This window comes from Narcine bancroftii, chromosome 3, assembly GCF_036971445.1.
Source record: "Narcine bancroftii isolate sNarBan1 chromosome 3, sNarBan1.hap1, whole genome shotgun sequence".
Taxonomy (NCBI): domain Eukaryota; kingdom Metazoa; phylum Chordata; class Chondrichthyes; order Torpediniformes; family Narcinidae; genus Narcine; species Narcine bancroftii.
This window is the reverse complement of record NC_091471.1, coordinates 306,729,818-306,749,063: the sequence shown is the minus strand read 5'-3', so window position 1 is coordinate 306,749,063 and position 19,246 is coordinate 306,729,818. Positions and strand designations below refer to the sequence as shown.

Below are 19,246 nucleotides of genomic sequence, written 5' to 3'. Positions count from 1 at the left end.
TTTTTTAAATTATATGTTATTTTTTCGAATGGAATACATTAATTCATTTCTATGTACCATTGCTGTACTCTCAGGCTCTCTTCCGATTTCCAAGTTTACATTATACATTTTTTTGCTACAGCTAAGGCTATCATTATAAATATTTTTTGCGCTTCATCCAGTTTGAGGCCTAATTCTTTACTACTTATATAACTTAGAAGAAAGATCTCTGGATTTTTTGGTATGTTGCTTTTTGTGATTTTATTTAATACCTGATTTAGATCTTCCCAAAACTTTTCCACTTTCTCACATGCCCAAATTGCATGTACTGTTGCTCCCGTTTCCTTCTTCCAGCGAAAACATCTATCTGATAATGTTGGATCCCAGTTATTTAACTTTTGGGGGGGTGATATATAGCCTGTGTAACCAATTATATTGTATAATGCGTAACCTCGTATTTATTATATTTATCATAGTTCCAGAGCATAAGTTTTCCCATATTTCATTTTTTATTTTTATGTTTAGATCTTTTTCCCACTTTTGTTTGGGTTTGTAGCTTATTTCATCATTTTCTTTCTCTTGCAGCTTGATGTACATGTTTGTTATAAATCTTTTTGTTATTGTTGTTTCTGTAATCAGATATTCAAAGCTACTCCCTTCTGGTAACCTTAGTCTGCTTCCCAATTTGTCCTTTAAGTAGGTTTTCAGTTGGTGATATGCAAACATTGTATCATGAGTTATTCCATATTTGTACAAATAATAATAAATGATTTCCCAAAAAACTATTTTCTATTCTTTTAATTCCTTTTCTCTCCCATTCTCTAAAGGAAAGGTTATCTATTGTGAAAGGGATTAGTTGATTTTGTGTCAATAATAATTTTGGAAGTGGTAATTTCTTTTTTTCTTTTCTATGTGAATCTTCTTCCATATGTTGAGTAAATGGTGCAGTACTGGTGAACTTCTATATTGCACCAGTTTTTCATCCCACATAAAGTTTATGTTCTGGTACCTTCTCCCCTATTTTATCTAACTCTATCTTGGACCAATCTGACTTTTCCCTTGTTTGATAAAAATCTGATAGATTTTAATTGTGCTGCTCTATAATAATTTTTAAAGTTTGATAGCTGCAAACCACCTTGTTTGTACCATTCTATTAATTTATCTAGCGCTATCCTCGGTTTCTCCCCTTTCCATAAGAATTTCCTTATTATTCTCTTTAGTTCATTGAAGAATTTCTCTGTTAAGGAAACTGGTAATGATTGAAATAGGTATTGTATCCTTGTGAAGATATTTTAATGCAATTTACCCTTCTTATCAGTGTTAGTGGCAATTCTTTCCAATGTTCTAGGTCATCCTGTAATTTCTTCATTAATGGCTGATAATTTAATTTGTATAGGTGGCCTAAATTATTATCTAATCTAATACCTAGGTATTGGATTGCTTGTGTTTGTCATTTAAATAGTGATTCTTTTTTAAGCTCTGTGTAATCCGCATTATTCATTGGCATCGCTTAATTTTTATTTGCGTTGATCTTGTATCCCGATATTTCTCCATATTCCTTCAATTTCTTATGTAATTCTTTTATTGATATTTCTGGTTCTGTTGAGTATACGATGATGTCATCTGCAAAGAAACTGATTTTGTATTCCTTCTCCTTTATTTTTATCCCTTTTATTTTATTTTCTGTTCTTATCAGTTCTGCCAATGGTTCTATTGCTAAAGCGAACAGTGAGGGAGATGGTGGACATCCCTCCCTAGTTGACCTGCTTAATTTAAATTGGTTCGATATATATCCATTTACTGTCACATTTGCCAATGGTCCCTTATATAATGCTTTAATCCAATTAATATATTTCTCTGGTAGGTTTAACCTCTGTAATACTTTGAATAAATCATTCCATTCTACCCCGTCAAAGGCTTTCTCTGCATCTAAAGCAACAGCCACTGTTGGTATCTCATTTCCTTGTACTGCATGGATTAAGTTAATGAACTTACAGACATTGTCCGTTGTTTGTCTTTTCCTAATAAATCCAGTTTGAGCTAGTTTTACTATTTTTGGTACACAGTCGACCAATCTGTTTGCTAATAGTTTTGCTATTTTATAATCTGAATTAAGTAGAGATATTGGTCTATATCTGGGGTGTCAAACTCAAATTCACAGAGGGCCAAAATTAAAAACTTGGACTAAGTCGTGGGCCAAACTAAATATTTATTGAAAATTTTCAACAACATCTGCATGTTTTCTCTTCTTTCAACATATGTAATGTTAAACTTTTTCTTATTAAAATAAATGTTTAATAATAGTTTTGGTTAAACTCTTTCCAGAAGAAGCATTAACAAATGAGAAATAAAATATTCAATAAATAATATTTCTCTATAGCCTTTAAGCTCCTTTTAAATGTATTTTTTTTCACAAGCCAACAAGTCAAAAAAATAACAACTTGCTTCAATGACAAACAGGTTTGTCTTTTAAAATGATGAACATATAGTCTCCCTCCCACCTGTCTTGAAAGGTCCTGTTTTCTGTCTTTCGTTTGGCCATTTTTCGTAAGGGGTTTATTACACGTGAGTTGGGTGACAGGTCGCAGATACCAATGAAAGTAAAGAGAGGGGGTGGGGGCGATTAGCGGCTGATGGGCTGGTGCCAATGCATTTGCAAAGCATTCTGGGATTTGTAGTATTAGCTGTGCATGCGCTATACTGGCGTGGCGGCCAGCGGGCCAGCTCTAATACATATTTGATATGATCTTGCGGGCCAAATATAATTATATCACGGGCCAAATTTGGCCCGGGGGCCTGAGTTTGACATGTGTGGTCTATATGATGCTGGTGTTAGTGGATCTTTCCCTGTCTTTGGTATTACTGTAATTATTGCTGTTTACATGTATCTGGCAAGTTTTGTGTTTCTTCTATCTGGTTCATTACTTCCAGGAGAGGAGGAATTAATAACTCTTTAAATGTTTTATAGAATTCTATTGGGTGTCCGTCCTCCCCAGGTGTTTTATTGTTTGGTCGCTTTTTTAATATATCCTGTGTTTCCTCTATTTCAAATGGTTTTATTAATTTGTTTTGCTCCTCTTCTTGCAATTTCGGTAGTTCAATTTTAGCTAAAAACTCATCTATTTTGTCTTCTTTCCCTTCGTTCTCAGTTCAGTATAATTGCTTGTAGAATTCCTTAAAGTTTTCATTGATCTCTGTTGAGTTATATGTAATTTGTTTGTCCTTTTTCCTTGATGCCAATACAGTTCTTTTTAGCTTGTTCTGTTTTAAGCTGCCAGGCTAATATTTTCTGCGTTTTTTTTTCTTCTAGCTCGTAATACTTCTGCTTTATTTTCATTATGTTCTTCTCCACCTTATACATTTGTAATGTTTCGTATTTTATTTTTTTGTCTGCCTATTCTCTTCTTTTTGTACATCTTCCCTTGTTGCTAGTTCTTTTTCTGTACTTACTATTTCCCTTTCCAGGTGTTCTATTTCCCAATTGTAGTCCTTTTTCATCTTAGTTACATAACTTATTATTTGCCCTCTAATGAAGGCTTTCATTGCATCCCATTATATAAATTTGTCTTTCACTGATTCTGTATTTATTTCAAAGTACATTTTAATTTGGCGCTCAATAAATTCTCTAAATTCCTGTCTTTTAAATAGCATGGAGTTTAACCTCCATCTATATGTTCTTGGTGGGATGTCCTCCAGTTCTATTGCTAATAACAGGGGTGAATGATCAGATAACAATCTAGCTTTATATTCCGTTTTCCTAACTCTCCCTTGGATATGGGCTGACAACAGGAACAAGTCAATCCTTGAGTATGTTTTATGTCTATCCGAATAATATGAGTATTCCTTCTCCTTTGGGTGTTGCCTCCTCCATATATCGAAAAGTTGCATTTCCTGTATTGATTTAACTATAAATTTGGCTACTTTGTTCTTTTTGCTAGTCTTTTGTCCATATTTTTATCCATATTTGGGTCCAAATTAAGGTTAAAATCCCCACTTATTAATATATTCCCCTGCGTATCTACAATCTTCAAAAAAATATCTTGCATAAACTTTCGATCCTCTTCATTAGGTGCATGTATATTGACCAAATTCCAGAATTCTGAATGTATCTGACACTTTATCATTACATATCTCCCTGCTGAATCTATTATTTCCTCCTCTATTTTGATTGGTACATTTTTATTGATTAATATGGCTACACCTCTGGCTTTTGAATTATATGATGCTGCCATTACGTGCCTTAACCCAGTCTCTCCTTAATTTATATGTTCCACTTCAGTTAAATGCGTTTCCTGCACAAATGCTATATCTATTTTTTCTTTTTTCAGTAAATTTAATAGCCTCTTCCTTCTGATTTGGTTATGTATTCCATTAATATTTATAGTCATATAGTTCAACATGGCCATCTCGTACTCTGTTTACAGCTCATTTCCACTTCCTCACCACCACCTTTTCCCTATTTTCATCTCTCAATTTTCCTTTTTTGAACTCAATGTATGACAACACTTCTAAAACATAAAATACTTCAACCACTCCCACATCTAAAATTCCCTTAACCCCAAGTGTTTCCCCCCCCCTCTCTGAGTCGCCCCTTGTCCCTTTCCGGGCAACCACAACTCCCCTCTCCATTCGGATTGCGAACCCGTTCGCAAGTGTCAACAGATTTCGCAGTGACTGTTATTCTCTCCCACCCAACCCCCTCCAGAAAAGACTTTTATCTTCACATTAAAACAAAGCTCCCCCTCTTTTCTTTTTTTCTCCTTTTTTCCCACTTCTCCGTTACTTTCCTTTTCTTCCCTTCTTTAGTTCTTACTTATACATTATTTTTACATCTTTATATGTAGTTTGTCGTCGTTCTTCATTCTTGATACATCTCTTCATCTCTCTTTCTGTCCTGCAGGCATTCTGCAAATTCTCGTGCTCTCTCTGGATCCGAGAACAGTCTGTTTTGCACCCCCGGGATAACTATTTTAAGCAGTGCTGGATATCTTAACATAAATTTATAGTCTTTTTTCCACAGGATCGATTTTGCTGTGTTAAACTCCTTCCTCTTCTTTAGGAGTTCAAAACTTATGTCTGGGTTAAAAAAATAAATAAATTTTGACCCTTGTACTCCAATGGTTTTTTTGTCTTCTCTAATTTTATTCTAATTTTCTTCTCCAATATATTTTCTCTTGTGTGTCTCAGAAATGTTACTAAAACGGATCTTGGTTTTTGTTGACTGTGGTTTCGGGGCTCATGTTCTGTGTGCCCATTCAATTTCCATTCCTTCCTGTATTTCTGGCATTCCGAGGACTTTTGGGATCCATTCTTTTATAAATTCTTTCATATTTTTGCCTTTTTCATCTTTCTCTAGGCCCACTATCTTTATATTGTTTCGCCTACTATAGTTTTCCATTATTATCCATCTTCTGAGCTGACAACTCCTGTGGCTCTTGAACTTTTTTGTCACTTTCTTTCAATTTTCTTTTTAAGTCGTTCACTTCCATTTCTACAGCCATTTCTCGTTCTTCCACCTTTTCTAATATTTTCCCTACTTCTGTTATGATGAACTCTATTCTACTCACTTTTTCTTCTGTACTTTTAATTTTTTTCTTTTAATTTCTCTAAATTCTAGTGTCAACTATTCTTTTAATGCTTTCATTTGTTCTTGAAATTTTTTAAAATCTATGTACTGTCCATTCATTTTACCTCCTATTCCTCTGTGCGGAGCTTGGTCTTCTTCTTCTGTGTCTGCTCTTGGGTTTGTGTCTTCTACTTCTCTTTGTATCTGTGTCTCTTCTGACTTTCTTGTTGAGCTGCTTGCCTCAGTTTGTAGGGTGCTTTTTTTCATGGCTTCTTGATGTTGGTCCTCTTCCTCTGGGCTAGTTATCTGTTGGTCCTCCTGCTGCTGTTTTTCTTTCTCATCACTCCCTTTTCCGTTGTTTTCCTCTTCTTCCAGCTGAGAGCACTGCTGTTGGGCATCTCTCAGCTGGTCGCACTGTGTAGGTTCACTCCACAGCTGGGCCCCCCTCCTGTCGGTGTTTTCCTTTCCTTTTGCACATTGCACAGCTCTGTTTGGCTCAGTGAGCCATTTTTGCAGTCCCGCTGTTGGGAAATCGCGACCCTACGGGGTCTCTACTAACCTCGGCGAGGTTCCTCTGACCACAGCGGGTCTCTCCTTCTTCATGCAGGTAAGGCCTTCTCCTTTCTCATCCGGCGTCTTTCCTTCTTTTTTTTCCCCATTGTTTTGATTGTTCCTTCTTCGGTGCCATTTTCTTTCTTTTCTCCACACCTTTATCTTTTATTTGTTGTGTTTTGTGTTTCTTGAACTTTCCATTTTCTTCACTTTTTTTCTTCTTTTCTGGAGAGGGCTGGTTTTCTCCTACTGGCCACTATTCCATCATGTGACTCCGATCGTAGTAAGTTAAAGTTTGATCCTGTCTTCATGTTGAAAGATCATTAAAAGCAACTTTTGCTTAATTAACCTTTTGTCGTGGTGAATTTATATTGATGCTGAGTTTTGGGGTCCTCTGGGCCCATAACACGCATCAGTCCTTTTGATGTTGATTAAGTTGTTTCCACACCCCCTCCCCCTTTTGTTTTCCTCTTGACCTTTTTGTAATGCCAAAAATTCTCTTAATGCTTTACCATTTGTCATTTTTTGACATGTTCAGTCATATTAGCAAGTATTTATTCAATTTTCAGGGTATGAAATGACCAGGTGATCCCAACTTTTTTATAAGTCTCTGCCATCTCGGTTTCAGTGAGACCAATTACTGGGTATGTATAATCCAACTGCTAAGTCACTGGAGTTTTAACAATACTTTGTCATCAAATTTGGAGTCTCCTCACCAAGATAGTTTTGTGCTTTGCAAATTGCCTGAGATTTTTTTTCATAAAGTAATTTTCAGAAGCTGCATGTGTTGACTGATTGTTATAGATGTGAAGCCTGCCCATTGAGATGAGAAATATATGCAATTAGTCTTTTTATTCTGCAGTGTTTTCTAAACTGCAATCAATCTGCTTTGCACGTTAGGCTTCTATAAATAAGCTTCAGAACGACGGAATTGAATTTCTTTACCGGGATTAATTGGGGGGAAAAACTACCATAAAAAGATAAAGAACAGTTTAAAAATAAATTTCAAGGAATTAACTTCAATATTGATATAAAAGATGTTATACCAAAACTTGGCTTGGCCCACCATCACTCTTCATTCTCAAAGTAAACAAGGAGGTCTCAAACAATCCAAACCTAATCAGATTGTCTTGAGTTAAAGCACAAAAATCTGTAGACACTGTGGTTGAAGTTTTAAAAAAAATACAAGGCTGGAGAAACTCTGCAGGTCAAATGGTGTCCTTTCAATAGCAAATATAAAAATACATAACTGACCTATGGTCTTGAGCCCTTCTTCATCAACGTATGGAAAAACGTCGGTAGGCATCCGAGCAAAAGAATAAGGAGGGGTGTGGTTGTAAAGGCAGGAGGTGATGGGTGGAGAAGGGAGAAAGTGGACAGCAGTAATCAAGGGGGGAGGGATGGCTAGGTGAAGGGAGGGAGAAAAACTAGAAAGGAGAAGGGGGTAAGAGAAGAGTAGGTTAGCAGAAACCAGAAAAGTTGATGTTAATGCCATCTGGATGGAGAGTGCCCAGACAGAAAATCAAGTGTTGTTCCTCCAATTTGCAGGTAGTCTTGGTTGGATAGTGCATAAGGCCATTGTCAGACATGTGGTTATGACACAGAACTAAAATGGTTGGGTACTGGAAGGTCTCTTATCACTGGTGCAGATGGAGAGAAGGTGATCAGTGAGCGATCTCCCAATCTGTGCCCAGTCTCTCGTATGTAGGGACCACCGGATGCAGTAAATAAGTCCTGCGGATATACAAGTGAACAATTGCTTCACTTAAAAGACCTGTTTGGGGCCTTGGGATGTGGTGAGTTGTGGGAGCAAATCTGGCACCTCCTGCAGCCACAGGGGAAGGTTGGGAGATGCGGGGGAGATTGGTGGGGAGGGATGAGTGAATTGGGAGGGAGCAGTCCCTATGGAAGGCAGAGAGGGGAAGATGTGTCTAGGGGTGGGATCCTGTTGTAAGTGACAAATTCTGGAGGATAATGTGCTGGATCCAGAGGCTGGTGGAGTGGTAAGTGAGGATAAGTGGGACTCTATGTTTGCTGCATCTGGAGGCAGGGGAATCAGATAAGCGGGAAATAGAAGACATGCGGCTGACGGCTGAGTTGATGGTGGTAGTGGAGAAGCCAATTTTGTGGAAGAAGGCAGGCATTTCAGAAGATCTGGACTGGAACACCTCGCACAACTACCTTGACTACACTTCCTCACATCCTGTCTCCTGCAAGGATTTTATCCCCTTCTCTCTATTTCTCCATCTCAGCTGCATCTGTTCCCAAGATGAGGCCCTCCAGTCCAGATCTTCTGAAATATCTGCCACCTTCCACAAGCATGGATTTCCCTCCACCACCTCAACTCAGCCGTCACCCGCATCTCCCACTCATCTGACTGGAGCTCCTGACCCCGATGCTCAAGTCCTGACTCAGAATTCGTCATTGACTAACAGCAATGGAATTTCAAGGCAGTGTTATATTTTTCTTTTAAAACACTATTTATTATAAACTACTAATAAAATAATACATTAGTCAAATCAAAACCAATGATGTGCATGTGTGCGTGATACCCAAACCATTACAGTTTGGGCACAATTCTGGAAAGTCATTCCAAAGTTCTGTCTTAGAAATCCCTTGTCAATGCAGACTTTTGAACTGATGCACATAATTAATCACGAAGGCAATGAGAGAGACTAAGTGACTGGACTGCCAAAAAACTCATGAATCCTTGTTGAGTTTCTTCCAGAGAAATATCCTTTCATACAGACAGTTGTTACAACTCCCCTTTCCTTGTGGAGGGGAAACAAAACATGTGATTTCCACAATGCTTCCAAAGCCCAGGTATGGGTACGTCAAAGTGACCTTTCTTTTGGTCATGGTGAGGTTCAATAATCCCCTGACAAGGAGAATTATCTGAATTGTCCATTATCACACAGTCATTCCTGCGCAGTGTTCGATGAGATGGTGGCTAATCAGTAAAGTGTTGTTCTTTCAGTGTTCCACACACATGACTCTCTCACCACCTTTGTCCCTGGAAAGAACAACAAATATCCCTTCTCCTCTCCAAAGAAGCAAATTTGGGTATAAAGTGTACTAGCTATTGCCACCCAGTCTCTGGAAAGCTGTGAATGGTTGCTGCCTGTACTAGCCCTTAAAGTGAAACAAATGAAACAGGAGCCCGTAATAAGTGACAGAGACGTCCCAGTAGCCAACCATTTCAGTTCTGCGTCACACTCCGATACTCACATGTATGTCCATGGCCTTGTGTACTATCCCAGCAAGACCACCCACAAATTGGAGGAACAACACCTGATTTTCCATAAGGGTATTCTCCAACCAGATGGCATTATCATTGACGTTTCCATTTTCTGCTAACATGCTCTCCTCTTTCCCCTCCCTCCTTTCCTGCTCCTTTCTAGTGCTCCCCCTCCCTTCACCTAGCCATCCCTTCTCCCCTTGATCGCCGCTGTCCCCTTTCTCCACTTCTCACCTCCTGCCTTTGCAACTACACCCCCCTCCCCCCCACCCCTTACTCTCTTGCTTGGACACGTTGACATTTTTCCATACCTCGATGAAGGGCTTAAGCCAGAAACGTCGGTTATGTATTTTTATCTTTGCTATATAAAGGACACTCATGGTAGTCATGGTGGGGAGCTGGCTGATGGAGGACCTCAGTTTTCTTCAGGCTGACTTCCAGGCCAAACATTTTGGCAGTTTCCGCAAAACAGGACGTCAAGCGCTGAAGAGCTGGCTCTGAATGGGCAACTAAAGCGGCATCGTCTGCAAAGAGTAGTTCACGGACAAGTTTCTCTTGTGTCTTGGTGTGAGCTTGCAGGCGCCTCAGATTGAAGAGACTGCCATCTGAGCGGTACTGGATGTAAACAGCGTCTTCATTGTTGAGGTCTTTCATGGCTTGGTTCAGCATCATGCTGAAGAAGATTGAAAAGAGGGTTGGTGCGAGAACACAGCCTTGCTTCACGCCATTGTTAATGGAGAAGGGTTCAGAGAGCTCATTGCTGTATCTGACCTGACCTTGTTGGTTTTCGTGCAGTTGGATAACCATGTTGAGGAACCCCACCATGACTACCAGCCCCCCCACATCTCCATCGGGCACACAAAACTCAAAATGGTCAACCAGTTTACCTATCTCGGCTGCACCATTTCATCAGATGCAAGGATCGACAAAGAGATAGACAACAGACTCGCCAAGGCAAATAGCGCCTTTGGAAGACTACACAAAAGAGTCTGGAAAAACAACCAACTGAAAAACCTTACAAAGATAAGCATATACAGAGCCGTTGTCATACCCACACTCCTGTTCAGCTCCGAATCATGGGTCCTCTACCGGCATCACCTACGGCTCCTAGAACGCTTCCACCAGCGTTGTCTCCGCTCCATCCTCAACATTCATTGGAGCGCCTTCATCCCTAACGTCGAAGTACTCGAGATGGCAGAGGCCGACAGCATCGAATCCACGCTGCTGAAGATCCAGCTGCGCTGGGTGGGTCACGTCTCCAGAATGGAGGACCATCGCCTTCCCAAGATCGTGTTATATGGCGAGCTCTCCACTGGCCACCGTGACAGAGGTGCACCAAAGAAGAGGTACAAGGACTGCCTAAAGAAATCTCTTGGTGCCTGCCTCATTGACCACCGCCAGTGGGCTGATATCGCCTCAAACCGTGCATCTTGGCGCCTCACAGTTCAGCGGGCAGCAACCTCCTTTGAAGAAGACTGCAGAGCCCACCTCACTGACAAAAGACAAAGGAGGAAAAACCCAACACCCAACCCCAACCAACCAATTTTCCCCTGCAACCGCTGCAACCGTGTCTGCCTGTCCCGCATCGGACTTGTCAGCCACAAACGAGCCTGCAGCTGACGTGGACATTTACCCCCTCCATAAATCTTCGTCCGTGAAGCCAAGCCAAAGAAGAAGAAGATAAAGGACACTGCTGGACCTGCTGAGTTTCTCCAGAATTGTGTGTTTTAGGTTAAAGTTCCACTTGGAGGTTTGAGTGTATACAAAATCATAACATTTCAAAATGATAGATGTGGAGATTTGGAGATCAGATTTAGAGCTAAACCAAATTTCTATATGTCTATTTACTGAATCCAAAGCACCATTAAAAGATTGTGCTGAAAGTTTTGGCCAACATTTTTGTTCATAGCATTTGTCATTAATGCCTGTGGAATTCTGTTGAGCTTAAATTGTCAATTGCCATTTTCTGTTACCATCTTTGAAACTAATGTGAAGAATTGATATGCACGGTTTGTGAACTTTGTGCTCTGAAAGTTGCTTCATTACACTCCTTGAAAGAGAAAAAAAGGGGCCAGGTGGAAGATGAGTCGTGCAGGGTGATAAATGGAGAAAAGGGCTGCCTTAACTGGAATCTGATAAGAAAAATGGGGATATAATGAGAGCTATTAGGGAAGGACAGCTGGGACCAGATGGACCCTAAGAGGGAAGGGGGTAGTGTCCTGTAGGGAAAACGTGAGTAGAAGGGGATGTAAATGAGTGAGGTGGGGGGGGGGGAGTGGGTGGGCGAAGGAAACAAAAATGGGACAGGGGAAGAAAGGAAGTAGCTCAGAGTAAGAGAGAGGAGTGTTTCCTGAAATTGAAAAATTCAATGATAAGAAAGTGTCGTTGAGGCCAAAAACCAGGTCAATTTTGATTTTATTGGACGGGAATTCAGGCTGTGTGGCGTGTTTCTGTTCTTTGGACTTAACAAAAGTGACTAAATTCATGTCAATATTGACATTGTTCATTTAACCTGTATCAATGTGAATATATTTGGGGAAAAACTTGCTTGATTGCCATTGAGATAATTTTAAGTTTCTTCGACTATTACCAGATATTCAAGTGGCCTCTGTTACATGAATCAAAATGCTCTTAAGACATAATCTGTGGTTGGATGAATAAATTACTCTTCTGTTTCTTCTAAATTGATGCCAAATTTAGAAAATTGTCTCCACTTCAGTTGTCTCTCTGAAATCTTGTTGGTGAAATTGTCAGCTTTAAATATTTTTTGAAATAATAACCTTTCTCCCAAATATGATTTCTTGAAAGCAAAGTTTGTTGGATTGTTTGACAATTGTGGGATGAGAGACACGTAATCCAATCCCCAATGAGTTAACAGTTGGTCTTGCTAGATAGTAAGCCCAAGTGAAAACTGAGCAAACTTCCACAGCCTAAACCTAAGGTAGCAAGATCAGGGCTGATCTATGACTTTAGATTTATGATTTGGCAAAGTTCTGAACTAATTTAGGAATGTCATAAGTAAACAATTAGAGTGTGGTTGAACCACCTGTATCATGGAACAGTTCCACAAATTTCAATGCCACCTTCTTTGCAAACAGTTTCTGGCCTGAAGTCATTAGCCATGATGCTGATTTTTGTCTTCCCTATCATGTGACTTTGGAGTGCAGTGAATGTTATCTTACAGTGAGGGAATGGTATTGAAACACAATTGTTAAATTTTTGCATGGGAGATCCAAAGGCTTGGTCAGAGATCTCAAATCCAACACAAAGCCAATGGTCAACTGAGCAGCAGCAGCGATTCCTATTCTATGGTTCGCCAGATTGATCCCTGGGGCAGTATAATTATGATCTGCAGAGAGATTAAACAGTGTAGGCTAATACCCCTGAAACATATAGTCACCTGTGTGTCTTTAAAATGTTGGAGGTAACTGGAGTGCCCAGAGGGAGAACATAAAAACTCCACATAGACAGCGGCAAATTCAAACCCTGGTCACTGGTGCTACAATATCATTTACTTAAGACGAGTGATTGATTCAGTAACTTTTCCAACAAACCTACTAGAAATGATTTCAAACCACTGGGATTTGTATAGAAGTTTCTTCTAATCAGCAAATGTCAGGGATTTTAAATTGGTTACATTGCACTGTTGGCAAGATTTTGGTTACATCTGGGAAATGTTTTGAGATTTTAAAAGTAGAATCATAAGTTATGGTGTAAATCAAAGTTAAAATAAAATTAGCAGTTTTATTTTTTTTAAGAGTTTTGAGGGAAAAAAGTTATCTAATTTATCAGTGATTGAACAATTTCACTCTTCGGCAACCTTCATCTAAAATTGCCAACGTGTATTTTGATGAATGTCCCATAGTTGGTAGTCGTCCTGTACTATTCTGGAGCTATGTGTGTGAAGTAATTGTTGGTTTTGGATCCCTGTCATGTGTATCAATACAAGACCACCTGATCTTTTCCTGGGAGAAATACTGAAATACTTGTTTAACACTTTGGAGTCTGGCCATTTTTAACCTTTAAATATATATATATTCTGGACTGAGTCCATGGGTAAACTACAGTGTGAACACCAGTATGAAACAGTGGTGATTGGGTATAAAACTAGTCCTGCAAAACAGGGACAAGGAGTATAGGGTTCTGAAGGAAATGGTAGAAGTTATAGTTTTTTTTTTTTTGTTTTTTTTTAAATTTTTTATTTTTCACACCATAAATCACAATAGCCATGATATACACTTTTTCTTTTCCACACATTTACAGTGACTTTTTCTCCCTCCCCCCTCCCTCCTCCCAAGCCACCCCCCATCCCCCCCCCCCTCTCATCCATTTTAGTTATACAATCTAGGTTGCATTAATTCAGTTAGACAATGTTGTCATTCAACAAAAATACACCAGAAATTCTACTGAGTCCATTCTTTTCTTCTCTTCTCCTTCCATCAACTTAGGTAATGTTTGTTCCCGGTAGGTTTTCGCTATTGTATTTAATGTAAGGCTCCCATACTTGTTCGAATATTTCAATATTATTTCTTAAACTATATGTTATTTTTTCTAATGGAATACATTTATTCATTTCTATATACCATTGTTGTATTTTCAAATTATCTTCCAATTTCCAGGTTGACATAATACATTTTTTTGCTACAGCTAGGGCTATCTTAACAAATCTTTTTTGTGCATCCTCCAAGTCAATTCCAAATTCTTTATTTTTTATGTTACTTAGGAGAAAGATCTCTGGATTCTTTGGTATATTGTTTTCTGTTATTTTATTTAATATCTGATTGAGATCATCCCAAAATTTTTCTACTCTCTCACATGTCCAGATTGCATGAATTGTTGTTCCCCTTTCTTTTTTACATCGAAAACATCTATCAGATACTGTTGGGTCCCATTTATTTAACTTTTGCGGTGTAATGTATAGTCTGTGTAACCAATTATATTGTATCATACGCAGCCTCGTATTTATTGTATTTCTCATCGTTCCAGAGCATAACTTCTCCCATGTTTCCTTTTTTATCTTTATATTTAAATCTTGTTCCCATTTTTGTTTAGTTTTACCATTTGTTTCCTCATTTTCCTTTTCTTGCAGTTTAATATACATATTTTTTATAAATCTTTTGATTAACATTGTATCTGTAATCACATATTCAAGGTTACTTCCCTCTGGTAAACTCAAGTTGCTTCCTAATTTATCTTTCAAGTAGGATCTCAGTTGGTAATATGCCAGCGCTGTATCTCCCGTTATATTGTACTTATCTCTCATTTGTTCAAAGGATAAGAATCTACTTCCTGAAAAACAATTTTCTATTCTTTTAATCCCTTTTTTTTCCCATTTTCTAAAGGCAAGGTTGTCTATTGTAAAAGGGAGTAGCTTATTTTGCGTCAATATTAGTTTTGGTATTTGGTAATTTATTTTATTTCTTTCTACATGAATCTTCTTCCATATATTGAGGAGATGGTGTAATACTGGAGAAGTTCTATTTTGTACCAATTTTTCGTCCCATTTATATAATATGTGTTCAGGTATCTTTTCCCCTATTTTATCTAATTCTAGTCTCGTCCAGTCTGGTTTTTCCCTTGTTTGATAAAAATCTGATAGGTACCTTAATTGTGCGGCTCGATAATAATTTTTGAAGTTTGGCAATTGTAAGCCTCCTTGTTTATACCATTCTGTTAATTTGTCTAGTGCTATCCTCGGTTTCCCCCCTCTCCATAAAAATCTCCTTATTATTTTCTTTAACTCTTTGAAGAATTTTTCTGTCAGTTGTATTGGCAATGCCTGAAATAAGTATAGTATCCTTGGAAAAATGTTCATTTTAATACAGTTTATGTTAGTGGTAGCTCTTTCCAATGCTCTAAATCGTCCTGTAATTTTTTCATTAGTGGATTGTAATTGAGTTTATATAATTGGCCTAGATTTTTGTTTATTTGCACACCTAGGTATCTTATTGCCTGCGTTTGCCATCTGAATGGGGATTCCTCCTTAAATTTTGAGAAATCCGCGTTATTCATAGGCATTGCTTCACTTTTATTTACGTTTATCTTGTATCCCGACACTTCTCCATATTCCTTCAATTTCTTATATAGTTCTTTTATTGCTAGTTCTGGTTCTGTTAAGTACACTATTTAGAAGTTATAGTTGATGCATTGGTGGTCATATACCAAAATTCCTTGGGTTCTGGGCAGGTCCCGGCAGACTGGAAGACAGCAAATGTCACGCCACATTTTAAGAAGGGATGTAGGCAGAAGACTGGAAATGATCGGCCAATTAGCTTGACTTCTATAGTTGGAAAAATGCTTGAAGTCGTCATTAAAGATGAAATAGTGAAACTTTTGGAACGTAAGGGTTCAATCAGGCAGACACAGCATGGTTTTAGAAGGGGAAGATATTGTTTGACAAACTTGTTAGGATTCTTTGAGGATGTAATGGGTGCAGTGAATAGAGGGGAACAGGTTGATGTTGTATATTTGGATTTCCAGAAAGCGTTTGATAAGGTGCCGCACAAGAGACTTCTCAGTAAGTTACAGGAAAGTGGAGTCCGGGGAAGTATATTGGCCTGGATTGAAAATTGGTTGTCTGACATGAGGCAGAGAGTCAGGATAAATGGGAGTTTTTCAGGTTGGCAGAGAATGGTAAGTGGGGTGCTGCAGGGGTCAGTGTTAGGCCCACAACTGTTCATCATTTTCATTGATGACTTGGAGGAGGGGACAAAATGTGGTGTAGCCAAGTTTGCGGATGACACCAAATTGAGTGGAAGAGCAAATTGTAATGAGGATGTGGAGAGTCTGCAGAGGGATATAGTTAAGCTGGATGAGTGGGCTGGCAGATGGAGTACAATGTTAGTAAGTGTGAGGTTATCCACTATGGCAAGAAAAATGAAAGAGCTGAATATTATTTAAAGGGTGAAAAACTACAGCATGCTGTTGTGCAGAGGGACTTGGGAGTGCTTGTGCATGAATCGCAAAAAGTTTGTTTGCAGGTGCAGTAGGTTATTAAGAAGGCAAATGGAATGTTGGCCTTGATCGCTAGAGCAATTGAATTCAGGAGTAGGGAGGTAATGTTGCAACTGTATAAGGTACTGGTGAGACCGCACCTGGAGTACTGTGTCCAGTTCTGGTCTCCATATTTGAGGAAAGATATACTGGCTTTGGAGATGGTCCAGAAGAGGTTTACTAGGTTGATCCCTGGGATGAAGGGGTTGACTTATGAAGAAAGATTAAATCGTCTAGGATTGTATTCGCTCAAGTTCAGAAGAATGAGAGGAGATCTTATAGAAACATATAGGATTATGAAGGGTATGGATAGGATAGATGTAGGAAGGGTTTTTGAGCTGGCCGGGGAAATTAAAACGAGAGAACACAGTCTCAAGATTCGGGGGAGTAGATTTAGGACAGAGATGAGGAAAAATAGTTTTTCCCAGAGAGTAGTGAATGTTTGGAATTCTCTAACCAGGGAAGTGGTTGAGGCTGCCTCATTAAACATATTTAAAATTCGGTTAGATAAATTTTTACATGATAGAAGAATTAGGGGATATGGGGAGAAGGCAGGTAGGTGGAGTTAGGTCATAAATTAGATCAGCCATGATTGTATTGAATGGCAGAGCCAGCTCAATGGGCCATTTTTGGCCGACTCCTGTTCCTACTTCCTATGTTCCTATATATACTTGTTGGTTGCCACTGAAAACAAGCACACAGAATCCAAAAAGTCAATAATTGTGTGCAATGCCTCTTGAAAATGTTTCTTTCTCCAAACCAAGTGGACTGAAGCCAATTACACTTCCACCTCCACAAATGTGAGATGCAGTGGTTCACAGTGCAGAGCTGGCATAATATCTAATATGTCTTGGTTTATATGGTTTAGTTCCATATTAGCTGGAATTCAGCTATAAACCAGAGAAGTCTAACATTTTGGAGAAGGGGGCTGGGATCAAATCGCCAAAAATAATGAGTTGGCTTGGAATGCTTTGGTACAGGCAGAATTGTAGTTAGAAAATAAGCATTCCAAACATCACAAGATTTGCAAGCTTGATAATACCTTGCTTAATTTAAAGACTTTCATTTGCCAAAACTGGATCTCTGCTCTTTAGGTTTTAATTTTGGAAATTCTCTGTTTAATTTTTTTTTCACTTCATGATACTGAATTGTAAACCCAGAAAGTGCCAAATTCAATTCCCAGATTGTGGAATGGGGGAAATGGTCATTATGCTCCAATTACTGCTTGCAAACCAGAAAGCAAGAGTGTGTTTATTTATATCCAGTTCAAAGACCAGGATGAGTTGGATTACTTCACACCAGGTTGAAGTGGTTGTTGGTGCAGGCATCCTCTTTATGTGGTAGTATATTAGCCCCTTTCACACTAGGATCCCACTAAATTGGTCATTAAATGTCTTGGGATAGGAATGGGGGTTTGGCTTTTCACACTTGACCATTCTTAACTGGAACAATGAATGATTTACACTTGGAAGGAGCCATCCCTGGGGTTAGGACTGTTCTCCCTTCTACCTGTGACGTCATGACGCATTGAGCGATGGTTGGCCTGACCTCAATCCTGAGCAACGTATTATGACCTTGTATTTGAACAAAATTAATCATGCCTAATTATAACATAATTAAGCTTTATTTTGCAGCAGAGTATGAGCCCTTCAGCCCCTGTTGTTGTTGTGCCGACCTTTATAAGGGACTGTGGGAAAGTGCTAGCAATAAATAGCAACAGTGGACAATTTTTAAACAGGGTAGGAAAGTTGGAACACTTTAGTGCAAATTTATACAGCATGGAAAAGTTTGTGACGCTATTACACATAATTTATACAGCGTGGGAAAGTTGGTAGCGCTATTACACATAATTTATACAGCGTGGGAAAGTCAGTAGCGCTATTACACATAATTTATACAGCGTGGGAAAGTCAGTAGCACTATTACACATATTTATACAGCGTGAGAAAGTCGGTAGCGCTATTACACATAATTTATACAGCGTGAGAAAGTCGGTAGCGCTATTACACATAATTTATACAGCGTGAGAAAGTCGGTAGCGCTATTACACATAATTTATACAGCGTGAGAAAGTCGGTAGCGCTATTACACATAATTTATACAGCGTGAGAAAGTCAGTAGCGCTATTACACATAATTTATACAGCGTGGGAAAGTCAGTAGCGCTATTACACATAATTTATACAGCGTGGGAAAGTTGGTAGCGCTATTACACATAATTTATACAGCATGGGAAAGTCAGTAGCGCTATTACACATAATTTATACAGCGTGAGAAAGTCGATAGCGCTATTACACATAATTTATACAGCTTGTGAAAGTCGGTAGCGCTATTATACATAATTTATACAGCGTGAGAAAGTCGGTAGCGCTATCGCACATAATGTATACAGCGTGGGAAAGTCGGTAGCGCTATTACACATAATTCATACTGTGTGGGAAATTCAGTAGCGCTATTACACATAATTTATACAGCGTGGGAAGGTCGGTAGCGCTATTACACATAATTTATACAGCGTGAGAAAGTCGGTAGCGCTATTACAAATGATTTATACAGCGTGAGAAAGTCGGTAGCACTATTACGCATAAGGTATGCAGCGTGGGAAAGTCGGTAGCGCTATTACACATAAGGTATGCAGCGTGGGAAAGTCTATAGCGCTATTACACATAATTTACACAGCGTGGGAAAGTCTATAGCGCTATTACACATAATTTATACAGCGTGGGAAAGTCTATAGCGCTATTACACATAATTTATACAGCGTGGGAAAGTCGGTAGCGCTATTAGACATAATTTATACAGTGTGGGAAAGTCGGTAGTGCTATTACACATAATTTATACAGCGTGAGAGAGTCGGTAGCGCTATTACACATAATTTATACAGCGTGGGAAAGTCAGTAGCACTATTACACATAATTC

The 19,246-nt window shown here is 38.8% G+C and overlaps 1 protein-coding gene across 8 annotated transcripts in view; it reads left to right on the top strand.

The window, feature by feature from the left end:
- The window catches only part of sh3gl1b (SH3-domain GRB2-like 1b), a 99,385-nt gene that overhangs the window by 8,236 nt on the left and 71,903 nt on the right, over positions 1–19,246 (top strand). Inside the window, exon 2 of one of the 8 annotated variants that reach the window (XM_069928841.1) lies at positions 8,350–8,547. The exons of the other annotated variants lie outside the window; for them this stretch is intronic. The gene's annotated coding sequence lies outside the window, so the exon portion shown is untranslated. The remainder of the gene's footprint in view (positions 1–8,349; positions 8,548–19,246) is intronic. 8 annotated transcript variants of the gene reach the window in all.